At 30.1% G+C, this 19,286-nt stretch overlaps 1 protein-coding gene across 5 annotated transcripts in view; it reads right to left on the bottom strand.

The window, feature by feature from the left end:
• Positions 1-19,286, bottom strand: part of mub (poly(rC)-binding protein mub) — a 435,856-nt gene that overhangs the window by 222,027 nt on the left and 194,543 nt on the right. For all 5 annotated transcript variants that reach the window (XM_076396900.1, XM_076396887.1, XM_076396893.1 and 2 more), the window contains exon 3: positions 2,993-3,019. The gene's annotated coding sequence lies outside the window, so the exon portion shown is untranslated. The remainder of the gene's footprint in view (positions 1-2,992; positions 3,020-19,286) is intronic.

The following is a 19,286-nucleotide window of genomic DNA, read 5'->3' as shown; positions in this document are numbered from 1 at the left end:
CTTTTTTGTGGATTACCTTTACAAATGAGCAAGGATTACTAGACCATCAAGGTATAATTAGGGCTCGGTTCCTGTTTTTTCCTGTAATTTTAATTTAAGCTGGAATTGTTTTCCTTACTTTTTTATTATTTATACAGAGAGACTATGGTATGTCTAATTTGTGTGTTGCGTTTATTATTGGAAAATATCATTCTAGGACATTTTTATGATTTCAATGTAGGAATAAAGAACATATTAATAAATACATATTATTCAATGATTTGTGAAATATAGGTTTCAAAACAGACATGGCGTTTAGTATAAACATACTGTAATCTATTATTTAATATAATAAAAAATATATTAATTTAAATATATTACAATTTTGAAATTTGGATGTTTCTATTTTTAAAATGTAACTAATTTCTTACTACTGCTCATTATATCATATCAGTGTGAGAGAGATACATTAGAAACTATTTCTCAAAAGCCACCACTCTGTCCTTTCGCTGTGAAAATATATTAAATCAACCAAACCTTTAAATAGACCCATACTAAAGAACTTATCAGATGATGAATTACTAGTTAAAAATGTCGATATTAAATGGGCAAAAGATATAGACAAAAGGCTAGAAGATATGCCAAATAACTTTCAAGACGAATGAGGACTAAAACGTTCTTAACTGATGGAATTTAAAAAATCTTATATTAGATTTACTACTCCTAAAGAAATTGCAGCAGAAATAATAGAAAATATCAACTAAAAGAAGGTTCATAGATTTGACTTGATTATATGAGAACTTCTAAAGCAATTTCTACATAAAACAAAACGTACCCACGTACACTCGTACAAAACGTACACTTACACATTTTTCCCTTTTTAAAAGGCGCGTTATCCTTGATTGAGACAGCTTCAGACTCAATTAAATTTCTCAATTTAGTCACAATGAAATTGAAACTCAAATCTCAAAATATAAAAGGCCCTTTCTATATCGTACTCCTATTTGAAGGTGATTGTTTGATAAAGTTATGATATAAAATAGTGTACAATCCTTTGAAAGTAAATTTATAAAATTGTAATATTTGCAAGGCTATAGAGTGAGCTTTTATAAAATTTTAGGATAAATTAAATTTGGATAACGATAATCAAATTATGTCATCATATTTGCTGGTTAATAATTTTGAACTTCATATAATAATATATAATAAGTTAGTATTGTTATTATGTGTTTGAATAAGTATATAATTAACGAAGAACTATTCATGGTTTACTATGCCTTTTCAAAATTGGCTCTTCGTTGCAAAAGTTGATAGTCTGACGGGGCAATGTCTGTAGGCTATGGCGGCATGCCTGTAGGCTATAAGATGTCCCATCCAAGTACTTTCGAAGCCGCAACCGATTTTGCTTTATAAGACAAGTTATCGTGCTTTAAAATAAGTTTACAAATTCTTCGGGCACAGTCTGAACTTTTTTTCGGCCAGTATATGGTTTTAATTAAGTAGACAAAACATACAACAGTTCATAATACACCATGCCACTCTGCAAATTACCCCCCCCCCAAATAGAGAACATTGTGTTGCAACCAAAACGATTTAACTTTAGAGTGGTTCGACCGGCTTCGCCAGGTGATAACCATGATTTTTGTTGCTGAAAACCCTATCAAAATTAATTCATCTTTCATCACCCGTCACTATTAGATGCAAAAATGACTTCCTTATAACGATCATACCTTTGAATCAACAATCTTTTACTTTCAATAATAACTTGTAAATAGTAACGTCGCATTATTAGACGGAAACTGCCGAAGTTTATCGAATTTCAGCTGGGGTCATCTAGAAACTGCCACTATTATAATGTATGATTTAAAACACTATATTATAAGCCTCAACTCACCAGTATCCCGCATTTATACCCACTGTATTAATACAACTTGTAGAAAATATCAGAACTAGGTCTTTTGGATAAAATTATAAATGTTATTTATCTGATACTAGTAGTAACCGCCACTGTAAATTACTCTTTTTATTGCTATTAAACCGATAGAAAACGTTGTGGGGGATAGCAGTCAAGCAACTTTACGATCAAGAAAAACCACTAAATAACAGTGTTCCTGCTCAAACAAAGACTTCCATGTTCTTGATCCGAAATTTAATCCAGTTTAATGGGGGGTGAGTTGGCGATATCATAGGTGATGCTTAAAAACAAAGGAAAATGAGATATATTGAGAAATGACCTATAATTTGAATAAATACATTTTTCCAATTTATTGAAAATTATGTAGTTTCTTTTTTCTGAAAAAAACAGTAATGACTCTCTGGTACACCTGATATATAAATATATATAAATAATGTAACACACATATATATATATATATATATATATATATATATATATATATATATATGTATATTTATATATATATATATATATATATATATATATATATATATATATATATATATATATATATATATAATATTTAATTAGTATATATAAGTTACAAAGTAGAAAACAATAGATTGAGTTTATAAAATATTCATTTTAAAATAGAATAATAATGTAATACTATTTTCTAAACTACATATACTGCAATAACATTTACTATATTAATAATATATTTCCATTTTGCAAATTGTTTAGGCAGCAATAAAACAGGACGCAAAGAGCAACGTAAAAATCCATTTTGTATCGCATAAACCGGAAAATTTTATTTAGTTTATGATTAAACAGTATCTCCAAATTACGTTGTCTGACACAAAACGATATATCGCGATCTAGTGAACGCAATAAAAATAAATTAATTATTTAACGTGATTTAGCGATACATTATTTTCCAATTTCGCAAAGAATTATTGGTATCGGTGTATTTTATAATAGGAACAACGGCCGAAAATTACTTTTATTAATGAATTATTTATCAATATTGCTTGTTACGATGTCTATAAAACATTTAATGAACAAGAAAATTGGAGGAAAACATGCAAAAAACTCGAACAACGCAAAAACCCTTACCTTTATTGGAAAGCTTCTAACAGCAAACTGAAACAAAAATATAGACGTGAATACTGTATTGTTATTTTAGCATTAATATTTTTTTAAAATATATTTTAAAATCTACCTTTATTAACAAAGGGTTTGTCTGGACAGGATTTACAGTTTAGGGTGGGCTCCTAACTGGGACTGGGATCATTTTCCTTGTCGGATTTTACATTATTGCCTAGGACAATCACAAACATAAATTTATGACAATGCCCCAGCAGGATTCGAACCTACAACTATCGCAACAGTAGGCCTTTACAATAGCGCTAACCAATCTGGCAATAAACTTTGTTTTTATTATTATCTTTTCTATTAACAGGTCAATTGAAAAGTCCCCATCCTGACACATAGATAGCGCTACTAGAATTAAATACATTTTTTCTAGTTAGCCCTAACTTTCAAACGATGCGTGTATATATTTGACAGCTGTCGGTTCATTAGTTTGTAAATTATAGCATTTTGAGTGAAGCAACTTTTGTTATTGTGAAAAAAATGGATGAAAAGGAATTTGGCGTTTTGACAAAATATTGCTTTTTGTGTCAAAAATCCATGAATTGGGCTTCGTATTGCTTCTTTATCCACCGTATTTTTCAGATCTGGTCCTTACAGATCTGGCCCCCAGCGACTATATCCTCTTCTCAGATCTCCAAAGAATGCTCGCTGGGAAGAAATTTTTAATTTTGAAATTTCGAATGAAGAAGTAATTGATGAAATTGAGGCCTAGTTTGAATCAAATGACTAATCGTACTAGAAAAGTAGTATCGAAGAGTTGGAGGGTCGCTATACTCAGTGTATCACCCTTAAAGAAAATTATGAAAGAAAAAAAATTTTGGTAAAAAAATTGTTTTACTATGGTAGGCCGGGGACTTTTCAATTGAATTGTTATTTATAAATTCTTATTAAATGATTTACAACAGAGGACATTACTTTGCATTAAATCTCATCGGATACATTTGTAACCAAGTTCATGTTGAAGGCGCACACAATTGCTCAACTTTTAGAATGTTTCGTTTGGTCTAAGTGTAAACAACACATAATTTCAGTTAGTTGACAATATCTGAATTTGTTTCCTGCATTTGCAAGTTTTATTTATTTACTTCAATCTGTGGAATAAGGCGGCTGAAGCTATTCCATCCAAATATCATTCCATCTTAAACATATGAACGCTGATATCGAAGTTTTAAAAATGGTGATTTTGACACAGAAGACAAAGTGCGTTCTGGTCAGGCAAAAATAATTGAAAATAAGGTTTGAAGGTATTACTTGATATTCAATTCAATTAAATTATATTACTTGACAGAGCATGTCAATATCTGGTTTTTGTCGGTTTTATCAACCTATTCTATGTATACTTATATTTGCAAATAATCACAAACATCAAGTACATCCATGTTTTGGTAGAAAACTCTGAATGCTGTTGACAAATTTCAGTATTTATTATAGAAATAAATTTTAAAACGATTTGTTATTACAACTGTTAGAAAAATATTTGCCGAAGACTTGCCTTTCTATAAACATTTTCTTGTAGTATATCAATGATGTTAATTTTTCTCTATATATTCCAATATTATTAATTTAAAAATACTCTACTGACTTTCAAACTCACTGGCATTTTTGAGATTTTTTAAAACAATCCTACAATCCTTAAATCTAATCATTAAACATCCTATCTTAAAGTATCAAAAATGCTCCACCTATCTACTGGTAAAAATGATAATATGAAGGTGCAGGGTCTGGTGAATATGGTTGGTTGAATATCGTTTGGTATATTCACCCAATCTAGTGCTTTTCTCACTACAGCCTGCTTCATATATTAGGTGTTTGCAAGCATACTGGTAATTTTTCACCATAAAGAGTTATTTATTGAAAAAAGTTGATACAACCTATATTAATCAATTCTGTTTTTTCCCATTTTTCTATCAACAAAAAGTTGAAAGAATGATGTTAGTTCTTCAGCATTTAAAAGCCGCGTGCGAGTCTAGCCATACGGTATCGATCTAAATAGGTGGAGATTAGAAGGCGCTATGTCTGGTAAGTCTGCTGGGTGTGATAGAGCTTCTCATTACGGAACAGTATATTAGGGAACAGTTCCCTTATAACTCTTGTAACATGTGGTCGAGCATTATTATTCAAGAGGATGACTGCATCTGTAACTTGCTATTGCTGTTTTTTTTTGCAACAATACGTAGTTCAATTTATTCAATTGATGTCGATAGATATTTGCGGATATATTTGATTTAGCAACTCTTAAAACACTGCACTTTGCGGATAGCACCATATGTCCAATATTTGTACTTTTTACTGTCGGTTAGAGTACACCATAGAATATTCTTCTTTTTTTACCTGTCAAGCAATGAAACAGCGATGTTGAAACTGGTTGAACTGTCCATTACAAGTTATTTCGTGTGCCAGCTATATTGGACCTGTTTGGATCGCATATAACCGACTGGAATCAATTTATGCTTCAAATGTTGAGTTAGCTAAACGCTTTCTGAGAGTTTGGGCTACTATTACGTTTAATAGGTCTTCAAATTCATTATTTTCGAACCAAAATAGACAATTGGGATATAAGTTCCAGAAAGAGTTTGCTTGTCTTGAATAGCAAATCTTTTCAAATCAAATAACTATATATCTCAACCAACTATGTTACTTCATTAAGCTAATCGAAAAGTAAATGTAAAATTAATCAGAAAGGTACCAAAATCATTACTCTCGTAAAAAAAATCGCGTCATATTAGGGCCTTTCTCACTAAAATAACAAATTGAAGCCTACATCATCGATATGTCTGGCCCAATGGATGCCTGACCAGTGATTCAGTTATTATAAGCTAGGTACAAGAAGCAGATTTTAAGAAGAACTATCTATTTAAATACAGTTATGTTACTCTGCAAAAATATCTTTTTTATATTGAAATCCCAATTAAGGCATATAGTAACCAATGCATATATAACACAATATATATTATATAATATTATATAATACAATATATAATCAACTAATATAGAGTATTAAAAAAAATTGAACCGACTTCAAAAAATAAATAAATAACTCACTGAGAAGTAAAAAACAACTAAACATCGATTTTTAACACAAAAAAAAGTTTGAAAATAAAATATGTATATAATAATTGTTGATAGAACTAAATAAAAATAAACAAAAACCTTATTAACTTACCCACTACACATACTTTATATTCTACTATTTACATAGGATTTAGCGTAATACATAATATATAAAATCTGCCCATATTTGTCGGAGAAATCGACGATATGTTGTAATATACGATGATATACTAATACTACCAACTGATTTCGATTTGAATTCGGTGAAAATAAATATAATATAAAATTAATTTACGTACTAAACAAATCTGATTTGTGACTCGGTCCCGTCTTCAAAGTAACCATTTGGTTGTAGGTAAAATAATATTGTAAGTAGATTAATAGGTATAGTTAGGTATTAAGCTAAATTGTGTGTATGTAGTAGACTATAAAATACGCGTAGTAGATAGGTTAAACAAAGTTTCTGTTTAATTTTATTTAGTTATTACAACTATTATTAGGTACATATTTGATTTAAAAATGCTTTTTTTTGTGTTAAACATCTATGTTTTATTATTTTTTACTTTTTAACGAGTTCCTTATTTATTTTTTGAAATCGGTTGAATCATTTCAAAATCAAAAACTTCTGTTTACGGTGGTATACATCTTTTATATTAATAAAATTAAATGACGATTTATTTTTCAAACAAAAACGATCCGAACAAGATGTGAATGTGAATGACGGTTTGAATTCGGTGCCGAGCCTAGAGAATACAAAATAATAATATAATTTTGTGACATACACACAAAATTAATTTACGAACTAATTTACCATTTGGTTGTAGGTAAAATAATATTGTAAGTAGATTAATAGGTATAGTTAGGTATTAAGCTAAATTGTGTGTATGTAGTAGAATATAAAATACGCGTAGTATATAGGTTAAACAAAGTTTCTGTTTAATTTTATTTAGTTATTACAACTATTATTAGGTACATATTTGATTTAAAAATGCTTTTTTTGTGTTAAACATCTATGTTTTATTATTTTTTACTTTTTAACGAGTTCCTTATTTATTTTTTGAAATCGGTTGAATCATTTCAAAATCAAAAACTTCTGTTTACGGTGGTATACATCTTTTATATTAATAAAATTAAATGACGATTTATTTTTCAAACAAAAACGATCCGAACAAGATGTGAATGTGAATGACGGTTTGAATTCGGTGCCGAGCCTAGAGAATACAAAATAATAATATAATTTTGTGACATACACACAAAATTAATTTACGAACTAATTTACCATTTGGTTGTAGGTAAAATAATATTGTAAGTAGATTAATAGGTATAGTTAGGTATTAAGCTAAATTGTGTGTATGTAGTAGAATATAAAATACGCGTAGTATATAGGTTAAACAAAGTTTCTGTTTAATTTTATTTAGTTATTACAACTATTATTAGGTACATATTTGATTTAAAAATGCTTTTTTTGTGTTAAACATCTATGTTTTATTATTTTTTACTTTTTAACGAGTTCCTTATTTATTTTTTGAAATCGGTTGAATCATTTCAAAATCAAAAACTTCTGTTTACGATGGTATACATCTTTTATATTAATAAAATTAAATGACGATTTATTTTTCAAACAAAAACGATCCGAACAAGATGTGAATGTGAATGACGGTTTGAATTCGGTGCCGAGCCTAGAGAATACAAAATAATAATATAATTTTGTGACATACACACAAAATTAATTTACGAACTAATTTACCATTTGGTTGTAGGTAAAATAATATTGTAAGTAGATTAATAGGTATAGTTAGGTATTAAGCTAAATTGTGTGTATGTAGTAGAATATAAAATACGCGTAGTATATAGGTTAAACAAAGTTTCTGTTTATTTTTATTTAGTTATTACAACTATTATTAGGTACATATTTGATTTAAAAATGCTTTTTTTGTGTTAAACATCTATGTTTTATTATTTTTTACTTTTTAACGAGTTCCTTATTTATTTTTTGAAATCGGTTGAATCATTTCAAAATCAAAAACTTCTGTTTACGGTGGTATACATCTTTTATATTAATAAAATTAAATGACGATTTATTTTTCAAACAAAAACGATCCGAACAAGATGTGAATGTGAATGACGGTTTGAATTCGGTGCCGAGCCTAGAGAATACAAAATAATAATATAATTTTGTGACATACACACAAAATTAATTTACGAACTAATTTACCATTTGGTTGTAGGTAAAATAATATTGTAAGTAGATTAATAGGTATAGTTAGGTATTAAGCTAAATTGTGTGTATGTAGTAGAATATAAAATACGCGTAGTATATAGGTTAAACAAAGTTTCTGTTTATTTTTATTTAGTTATTACAACTATTATTAGGTACATATTTGATTTAAAAATGCTTTTTTTGTGTTAAACATCTATGTTTTATTATTTTTTACTTTTTAAGGAGTTCCTTATTTATTTTTTGAAATCGGTTCAATCATTTCAAAATCAAAAAGCTTCTGTTTACGGTGGTATACATCTTTTATATTAATAAAATTAAATGACGATTTATTTTTCAAACAAAAACGATCCGAACAAGATGTGAATGTGAATGACGGTTTGAATTCGGTGCCGAGCCTAGAGAATACAAAATAATAATATAGTTTTGTGACATATACACAAAATTAATTTACGAACTAATTTACCATTTGGTTGTAGGTAAAATAATATTGTAAGTAGATTAATAGGTATAGTTAGGTATTAAGCTAAATTGTGTGTATGTAGTAGAATATAAAATACGCGTAGTATATAGGTTAAACAAAGTTTCTGTTTATTTTTATTTAGTTATTACAACTATTATTAGGTACATATTTGATTTAAAAATGCTTTTTTTGTGTTAAACATCTATGTTTTATTATTTTTTACTTTTTAAGGAGTTCCTTATTTATTTTTTGAAATCGGTTCAATCATTTCAAAATCAAAAAGCTTCTGTTTACGGTGGTATACATCTTTTATATTAATAAAATTAAATGACGATTTATTTTTCAAACAAAAACGATCCGAACAAGATGTGAATGTGAATGACGGTTTGAATTCGGTGCCGAGCCTAGAGAATACAAAATAATAATATAATTTTGTGACATATACACAAAATTAATTTACGAACTAATTTACCATTTGGTTGTAGGTAAAATAATATTGTAAATAGATTAATAGGTATAGTTAGGTATTAAGCTAAATTGTGTGTATGTAGTAGAATATAAAATACGCGTAGTAGATATGTTAAACAAAGTTTCTGTTTATTTTTATTTAGTTATTACAACTATTATTAGGTACATATTTGATTTAAAAATTTTTGTGTTAAACATCTGTGTTTTATTATTTTTTACTTTTTAGTGAGTTCCTTATTTATTTTTTGAAATCGGTTCAATCATTTCAAAATCAAAAACTTCTGTTTACGGTGGTATACATCTTTTATATTAATAAAATTAAATGACGATTTATTTTTCAAACAAAAACGATCCGAACAAGATGTGAATGTGAATGACGGTTTGAATTCGGTGCCGAGCCTAGAGAATACAAAATAATAATATAATTTTGTGACATATACACAAAATTAATTTACGAACTAATTTACCATTTGGTTGTAGGTAAAATAATATTGTAAATAGATTAATAGGTATAGTTAGGTATTAAGCTAAATTGTGTGTATGTAGTAGAATATAAAATACGCGTAGTAGATATGTTAAACAAAGTTTCTGTTTATTTTTATTTAGTTATTACAACTATTATTAGGTACATATTTTATTTAAAAATGTTTTTTTTTGTGTTAGACATCTATGTTTCATTATTTTTTACTTTTTAATGAGTTCCTTATTTATTTTTTGAAATCGGTTCAATCATTTCAAAATCAAAAAGCTTCTGTTTACGGTGGTATACATCTTTTATATTAATAAAATTAAATGACGATTTATTTTTCAAACAAAAGCGATCCGAATAAGATGTGAATGTGAATGACGGTTTGAATTCGGTGCCGAGCCTAGAGAATACAAAATAATAATATAGTTCTGTGACATATACACAAAATTAATTTACGAACTAATTTACCATTTGGTTGTAGGTAAAATAATATTGTAAATAGATTAATAGGTATAGTTAGGTATTAAGCTAAATTGTGTTATGTAGTAGAATATAAAATACGCGTAGTAGATAGGTTAAACAAAGTTTCTGTTTATTTTTATTTAGTTATTACAACTATTATTAGGTACACATTTGATTTAAAAATGCTTTTTTTGTGTTAAACATCTGTGTTTTATTATTTTTTTACTTTTTAGTGAGTTCCTTATTTATTTTTTGAAATCGGTTCAATCATTTTAATATCAAAAAACTTCTGTTTACGGTGGTATACATCTTTTATATTAACAAAATTAAATAACGATTTAATTTTCAAACAAAAATGATCCGAACAAGATCTGAATGTCGAACGTATCATCAAAACTCGATTAAATATAATGGAGTACGTTTAGTATACGCAAAGTCCGAAAACAAATTACATCTAGGACCTTCCGGACGTTCATTCGATTAAAACAAAGTTAAAAATATGCTAAACAACGCGAATTTGCGATTTTATTTAATAAATGCATAATAGGGACAATGTCCGAGGAACCCTTCATTGGTCTGGATGAGGATTTAAGCTGCGGTAATGCCCGTAACCCAAACTCAATTTTAATTTGGTCTCGTTTTAATTCTGTTTGTCTTAAGTTTTGATTGGATTTCGGAGATGGTGTATAATGGGATAGGAGACTGAAACGCTAGTTGCTGTTAGTTTTAAAATGTTTGTTCGCAGACGAACTAAAGGTGGTTAATTTTCCTTTTCTCTGCGACGAAGCCAACATCATTCTTTGATAACAAGGAATTGTTGATTATGACATAGGTCTGCAACAAGAAAGTCATTTGAGTATTTTCAATTGATGTTTATCAGGCGTAACGGAAAGTCCTTAATGGTTTTTTAATAGATGTCGTTAGGTTAGTATGCAATGTTATGATTTCACAGATATATTAATTTATTCTACTGTCATTATTCTACTAATGACATATATGACTATAAACTTTTCGCATCAATGGGATACGCGCTTGCAGAGCAACACCTCGACAATTTCCAGGTTGGGTGAAAATGGCTCGATGAGTTTTTGTGGGATGGCATCCACAAATTTAAATGATTGAAAGATGAGCAAGATGTATATAATCTAATGGCCAATACTTTGATTTAATTTATGTTTTCCATATCTTGAATATTATGTAGTATTTTCTCTGAAAAAAAAAACTGTTGTGATATATTAAAATATGACCACGGCTGGCAGATTTGTAGCGATATTAAAATAGTACGCATATTGCTCGGATAATAAGATGTCTTTATCAAATTCCCTCCCTTTTTGTGTCTGTGGGATAGCAGAGAAAATATGTGTTGTTGAAATGTTGGTGAAAAGAACGTTATCCAAAAAAAACATTGGTACTTCCAAATAAATTTATTTTACCACTGCTGCAATATAGTTAGTATTGATGAAGATATTTCTTAAATCACCTTCTAAAGATGGAGATTGAATAAAATAAGTAGTTGCAAATTCTTCAGGCCTCGCAGAAGCAAAGGTGAAGGAAGATGTTTTCATCGGACCAGACACTGGATGGCTTACGACACAATTCATCATGACCATAATGGATCCTCATTCTTTTTAAGGATGCCATACAAACCACAAACGCCCTAACTATAAACAAACCGCCAAAAGTTTACCTAGTAAGTTTAAAAGTACATTTTCCTCATTCTCGCCTCGATTACTTTCCGGAAAATTTAGAAAATGTAGGTGAAGGGCAGGGTGAACGATTCCACTAGGACATTCAAGAAATGAAGAAAAGATACAAAGGAAAATGGAGCACTTCAGTGATATCAGAGTACTGTTGGACACTTGAGAGATTCTTCCCACAAGAAAAAATATACAAAGAACAAAATAAAAGAAAAGATGGGAACTATAATAATTTTGAGTGCTAGTGAACGTATATTACATTAAAATATTGTACCATTAATGGTTTGTGTGTACCTAAATTTGAATTTGCTAATCGTGAATGTGGAATGTGAAATTAAGCCGTGCAGTAGGAACAATCAAGCCAAACTAGACCAACACATTATCCAGTTAGCCGCTGTATTTCAGGAAGTGGACAATCCAAAATATTCTCGTCGCAAAAGAATTAGTATACCCGATCTAGAATCAAAATTGAAGACAGAAGATGGGGATGGCATCAAATTTTGGGCGCAAAATTCTGTTAAAGATATATCTGCCGATGAAAATCTGACAACATATTATATTTTTGATTGAAAGAAACAAATTGCTAAGTAACAGGATATAAAAAAGAAAATTAATGGTTTGTAAGTAAAATGATATTTTTCAAGTACATTCTCTTTTATGTTGATGTAATAACTCGGTTAACACATTTACCTAAATTGTCAACAAACATATCATCCTATGATAAGAGAGAAGTCATTTTTGGAAACAGCATACTCAAACTTAAATATCAAACTTAAATTTCCTTATATGGAGAGGGCATAAGAATGGCTGGTGTGTAATATACAGAAATAATAACTAAAAATTATAATATATACATCTGATACATTTAAAAATCAGTCTGTCAATCAATCTACGTTGATGTATTTTCCAGATGTTGCACCATTTGACTACTGTTTGTTCCGATCAATGAAACATATTTTTGAGGACTGTAAAAGATATGTTGATTTATAAATTGTAGTTGAAAATGAAGCGTTATTACGAATACGATTATTTTTGTTTTTCTCTCCTGAAATTGACAAAGTGCTGAGCATTTTTTTCAATTAATTTCCTTTTAATTACACTGTTTTTTCGTCAAAAAAAAATGATACGAATTAATATCAACATTTATTATTACGCATGTTGGGCGATACCTATTCGGTAACAAATCGAAATGACACTTTTTAATATAGAATTTTTTTTCAAAAGCTGTCCGTTTCATATGCGACGCAATAAATTAAGTGATGGAAAATTGCTGTTCCCATTGTCACTAAAAAACAATCCTTATGACTCTCGTCCGTATTTTTTACTCTGTTTTACACCTTTGTAGTTGTGTTCAGGAACAGCGCGCTAAAATAAATTATCGCCCTTCAGTTTAAACAAGTACGTCCTCGTTGCGGTTGGAAGTTGGAGAAATTTACTTGAGAAAAGAGAAAAATCTTTTGTTTAACCGTGCCAAAGAGATATTTTTTACTTGTATTGTTTTTGTAACAAAAAGGAAGGAAATCAAGCAAATTATTATAATATTGGTATTTAATTTGATTTATCTACGATTAATGGAAATAATAATTTTACTTAGGCAACAAATTATCTATTAAATGGTGCAACTTAGATGAACAGTGTACCCATAAAATCATCCTTAGCATTCTTGTTAATACTCTTGTATTCAAATATATCCAGAGTATCTAGAAACCTAGTTAAAGATGACTTTATATTTTTGCGATTACACTGTGTGACATAATACTATTGTTAAAACATTGTCTATTGATATGGTTGTCTAAGACATCACGTTTCTTAGTAATTGTGTGAATACTATATACGCTTAAACTTTGTATTACTCTACAATAGCAACTGATATCTTTCCATCTCTATTGCATATAGAGTGATTTTAAAGGAAAGGTATGAAGACATGAAACTAATTTTAGGCCTAATCAAATACAAAGAATAGAACTGGAAAATGTGTTGCTCAATATTTGGGCTACAGGGAGTTTTCGAGATGTTACTTTCACTCTTTGTGAGACAGTAGAGATGCAAAAAATCACTATGATTCAATAAAAAGAAGTAACTTTGTTTGTGGTAAATCAGACGTTAAATATGAACCGCTTATTCTATAAGAAAATGTGACTCTTCCATCCTTACATATAAAAATCTTAGTTTGATGAAACATTTTGTCAACGGCATGGATAAAAATGGTAAAGAATTTTTGTATTTGAGAATTGTTTCCTCTAAACTAAGTGATACAATATTAAAAGAAGGCATTTTTGTTCACCTACAAATAAGAACACTTAGAAAGAGTTGGCGGCTTGGTTATTTCCAGAGAAAGTAGTTCATGGACTTTTGCACAATCTCAAAACTGAAAATACCGAGTTTTTAGTGAATGACTTGCTGTGTGAGTGTAACAAAAATTTAAAACGATGGGATGGGGAATGTCATTAATAATACATTTCTTACATTCACATTTCACATGATTCATTCATTGAACGCTTTCACAAGAATATAACACAGATAGAAGAGCATTTTCCAGGAAGATGGAACGCTAAAATGTTAGCAGATTATTGCTGGTTTGTAATGAAAAGGGATTCAGAGATTCACAAGAGGAAAAGTTAATATTTGGTCATTTTCTTACAGAATATTAACCATATACATATTTTTTTCTGTTGACCACTTAAACTTAAGCTATTTTGATTCATTATCCATTTGTAAATATATATTACTATTTCTTAATAAACTAATATTCATACACTATTCACACACATGAACTAATACTCATTAACTTAATTTCCTTCTTAGCATTCTTGTTAACACTCTTGTATTCAAATATATCCAGAGTATCTAGAAACTTAGTTAAAGATGACTTTATATTTTTGCGATTACACTGTGTGACATAATTTCATTGTTAAAACATTGTCTATTGATATGGTTGTCTAAGACATCACGTTCCTTAGTAATAGTGTGAATACTATTTACGCTTAAAATTTGTATTACTCCACAATAGCAACTGATATCTTTCCATCTCTATTGGATATAGAGTGATTTTAAAGGAAATGTATGAAGACATGAAACTAATTTTAGGTCTAATCACATACAAAGAATATAACTGGAAAATGTATTGCTCTATTATTTGGGCTACAGGGAGTTTTCGAGAAATGTTGTTACTTTGACCCTTTGTGAGACAGTAGAGATGCAAAAAATCACTATGATTCAATAAAAAGAACTAACTTTGTTTGTGGTAAATCAGACGTTAAATATGAACCGCTTATTCCACAAGAAAATGTGATTCTTCCATCCTTACATATAAAAATCTTAGTTTGATGAAACATTTTGTCAACGGCATGGATAAAAATGGTAAAGAATTTTTGTATTTGAGAATTGTTTCCTCTAAACTAAGTGATGCTAAATTAAGAGAAGGCATTTTTGTTCATCTACATATAAGAATACTTAGAAAGTGTTGGCGGCTTGGTTATTTCCAGAGAAAGTAGTTCATGGATTTTTACACAACCTCATAACTGAAAATACCGAGTTTTTAGTGAATGACTTACTGTGTGAGTGTAACAAAAATTTAAAACGATGGGATGGGGAATGTCATTAATAATACATTTCTGGCATTCACATTTCACATGATTCATTCATTGAACGCTTTCACAAGAATATAACACAGATAGAAGAGCAATATCCTGGAAGATGGAACGCTAAAATGTTAGCAGATTATTGCTGGTTTGTAAAGAAAAGGGATTCAGAGCTTCACAAGAGGAAAAGTTAATATTTGGGTCATTTTCTTTCAGAATATATGGTTCATTTTTTCTATTGACCACTTTAACCTAAGCTATTTTGATTCATTATCCATTTGTAAAGATATATTACAATTTTTTAATAAAATTAATAATATAAATAAATAAATTTGATTTAAAATGTTCATATTGTTTTATTGCAACAAATCCGTTTAAGTTTTAGTGCTGAACAGATAAAATTTGTCATAAAAGCACACAGTATAATAGGACCGTTGTTGAGGAAAGATAGTTGTTTCGACATGGTTTTTTTCTTGGGAATGTTTAAGAGTATTCTGATTATGTAACATAATTTTCTTCGTATAAGTATTTTTAAAGTGAAACAATTGTCAGAATAAGATCAGAACAACTCACATCTATATAATCTTTAAAAATCCATTTTGTGATTCGATGAGACGAATTTCTTCTGTGAAAATATCGTCTCTGAAACGAAGGAATGTCTCAAAATTTTTTTTGCTGTCTGTGTATCCGGATACTAAAAGAGGACAAAACAATCCATCCCTTTCAAGAAAAGCAAAAAATCTATAACTTATCTTTAATTACAGGTAGCTCTCGTAATTGCTGTTATTAATTTTAATATTAAATGAAAAATGAAAATAACGAAAAATCCGACGTCTTATTAGGAGACTTAAATAAATTAAATACCGACAAAATACCCTCCCCGATTTCAGCTTTCATTAATTAAAACAAAACTGACTGACGAACACATTTATCGTATATCATCATTATAATTCGAGACCGCGGCGTCTTATTTTCGAGCCGAATTTCGTTCCGTGGCGCCATTTTATAATAATTTTTTTCAGTAAAGGATTATTTTTCTTAATAATCTCTTGACCTCTTAATTGTTTTCTCTTTTCCGTCTGGAAGGAAGATTAGCAGAGTCATTTTCCCGTGCCCGACGAAGTCATTAATTTCATTAATTTTCGGGCGAAGTTACGGATACCTGGAATATTTCTCCCTGCCGCTGTTGAATAAACACCGGCCCAAAGCAGAAAAACATGGAGAAATACGTCAATCACTCGAGAAGTTTCCCGTTGTTTGCCCGAAATGGAAATATTAATGTGGATTCTGTTAAGTATGATCGATTTGTTGAAGATAAATTGTTCTGGTTTTGTTTAAGATTCAATTATTTTTTAGGAGATTAAATGATGTAATGATTATTTTATTAAAGTATGAGACATGACTGTCTGGTTTATAAGCTACAGAAAATATTACAGAAACAACACACTAAATTATTGAAATCTTTCATGACAGCTAGAATGTTTAAGGTCAGACAGAGGGAAGCCTACTTTACAATAAAATAAGTTAAAGCATGTGTACCAAAAGGAAGTGTAACAGGTCAATTGAAAAGTCCCCGACCTGACACATAGATGACGCTAATAGAATTAAATCCATATGTTTTTTAGTTAACCCTAAGCCTCAAATGATGCGTGTATAAATTGGACAGTTGTTGGATCATTAGTTTGTGAATTATAGCATTTTGAGTGAAGTAACTTTTGGTATCGTGAAAAAAATACAGTTGAAGCAAAAACTTGGCTTGATGCCGAGTTTCCGGATACTACCCCAGGAAAATCAATCAACAACTAAGTTAAGACGTGGTGAAAAGAGCACTGAAAACGGTGAACGTTGTGGACGCCAAAAACAGGTTGTTAACGACGAAATGAAATGAAACATTAAAAAAATCCACAAAATGATTTTGAATGACCGTAAATTGAAACTGAATCAAGTAGCAGACACTCTAAAGATATCAGCTAAACGTGTACATCATGTCATTCACGAATATTTGGGTATGAGAAAGCTCTGTGTAAAGTCGGTGCCGCGCGAGCTCACTTTTGACCAAAAGCAACGACGAGCTGATGATTCGGAGCAGTGTTTGAAGATGATTAAGCGTAATTAACTCGAGTTTCTCATCGATGTGTGACAATGGATGAAAGATGGCTCCACCATTTCACTCTGAAGTCCAATCGACAGTCATCCGAGGACTTGACACGATGAATTCGCATCAAAGTGTGGGAAAATGCAACAGTCGGCTGGCAAGGTTATGGCATCTGTATTTTGGGATGTGCATGGAATAATTTTCATTGACTACCTTGAAAAGGCAAGGGCCATCAACAGCGACTATTACGTAGCATTATTGGACCGTTTGAAGGATGAAATCGTCGAGAAACGGCCGCATTTGAAGAAAAAGAAAGTTCTGCTTAATTCAGATAATGCACCGTGTCAAAAAATTCATGAATTGGGCGTCGAATTGCTTCGTCATCCACCGTATTCTCCAGATCTGGCCACCAGCGACTATTTCCTGTTCCCAGATCTCAAAAGAATGCCCGCTGGGAAGAAATTTTCGTCGAACGAAGACATGATCGACGAGACTAAGGCCTATTTTGAAGCAAAGGACAAATCGTACTACAAAAATGGTATCGAAAGGTTGGAAGGTCGCAATAATCAGTGTATCACCCTTGAAGTGAATTATGTTGAATAAAAAAAACTAATTTTGACAAAAAAATGTGTTTTACTATGGTTGGCCGGGGACTTTTCAATTGACCTATTACTTTTAGAGTGCCAGAACAAGAATTAAATAAATCAGTTGAAATATGATCCGTAAAACAATCCTGGATTTTCAAAAAAAAAACACTTTAATATCCTCGCGAGCTACAGCACCGAAAATGTAAAAATAATAAATCAAATATCTCTTGTTTTGTTTTCGGAAAGTGCTCGGTTCTCTATGAGACAGGTATCGCGGAACCGAATGAAAATAAACGCGGAAGAATGAGCAACTACATTCGGTTGATTCCCCGAAGATTTCAATAAAATTCGAAACGGCTCGAAAAAAAAAGTGACTTGTCAAAAGGCAACGCATCTGGAAAACTGGTCAGGGATTTTCAATTTACCTTAAGTGTTTTTCGGTTAGGATATCGATCGGCCTGTTCCGGAGAACTAAGCCGGCACGGATTCACATAAATACATATACCTTTTAGTGAAATGGCTGGAAAATTTGAAGCCACCCCGATCATTTATCGAATTGTTGTATTGTCATGCTTGAACGTAAATGATTTATTAGACGAACGTCAAGTTTATATCGAAATATTGAGCAGCGTCTTTCCCCGAATTGACAGTTAGGAGTTTATTTTCAATCAGAAGAATGAGATGAAAAGGATAAAAGCCATCGGGTGGCAAAATGATAAATTGTTTTAAAGAAATGCAAGTACGGTAGAAAGCTCTGCGGAAAATATTTTTAACAAAATAACTAAGTCACAAAGGTATCCGATATTCAAAACTGTTGTTACGAGTGTTATATGAAAAGTATAAAACTTTTCTCATATGATTTCTAATATGAAACTATCGGTATGTCGAAGGTACACGAAAATACTTATGAATATATAAAACACTATTTCACCGTCGATGAAGTGTATAAGATCACAAGCGTCATTGAAAAGTCATTAGAAGGAAGCAAATTGTGCTCCACTAAAGAGAAGATCTATATCGCCCATACTTTTGCAATATTACTTATAAGAAATATATTTTATAATTAAACGAGGCTGAAATAAAATAAATCAGACCAAGTAGTCTAGGTCATGCAGTATAGGCAGTGATATCTTAAATCATGAATATGAAACAATTGGAACTTCT

The sequence above is a fragment of the Rhynchophorus ferrugineus genome, unplaced genomic scaffold (assembly GCF_030347505.1).
Source record: "Rhynchophorus ferrugineus isolate W39M unplaced genomic scaffold, kcgeb_rfMv2 rfM2, whole genome shotgun sequence".
In the NCBI taxonomy this organism is placed as follows: Eukaryota; Metazoa; Arthropoda; class Insecta; order Coleoptera; family Curculionidae; genus Rhynchophorus; species Rhynchophorus ferrugineus.
Note: the sequence above shows the minus strand (reverse complement) of the source record. Positions and strands in the feature narration are given on the sequence as shown.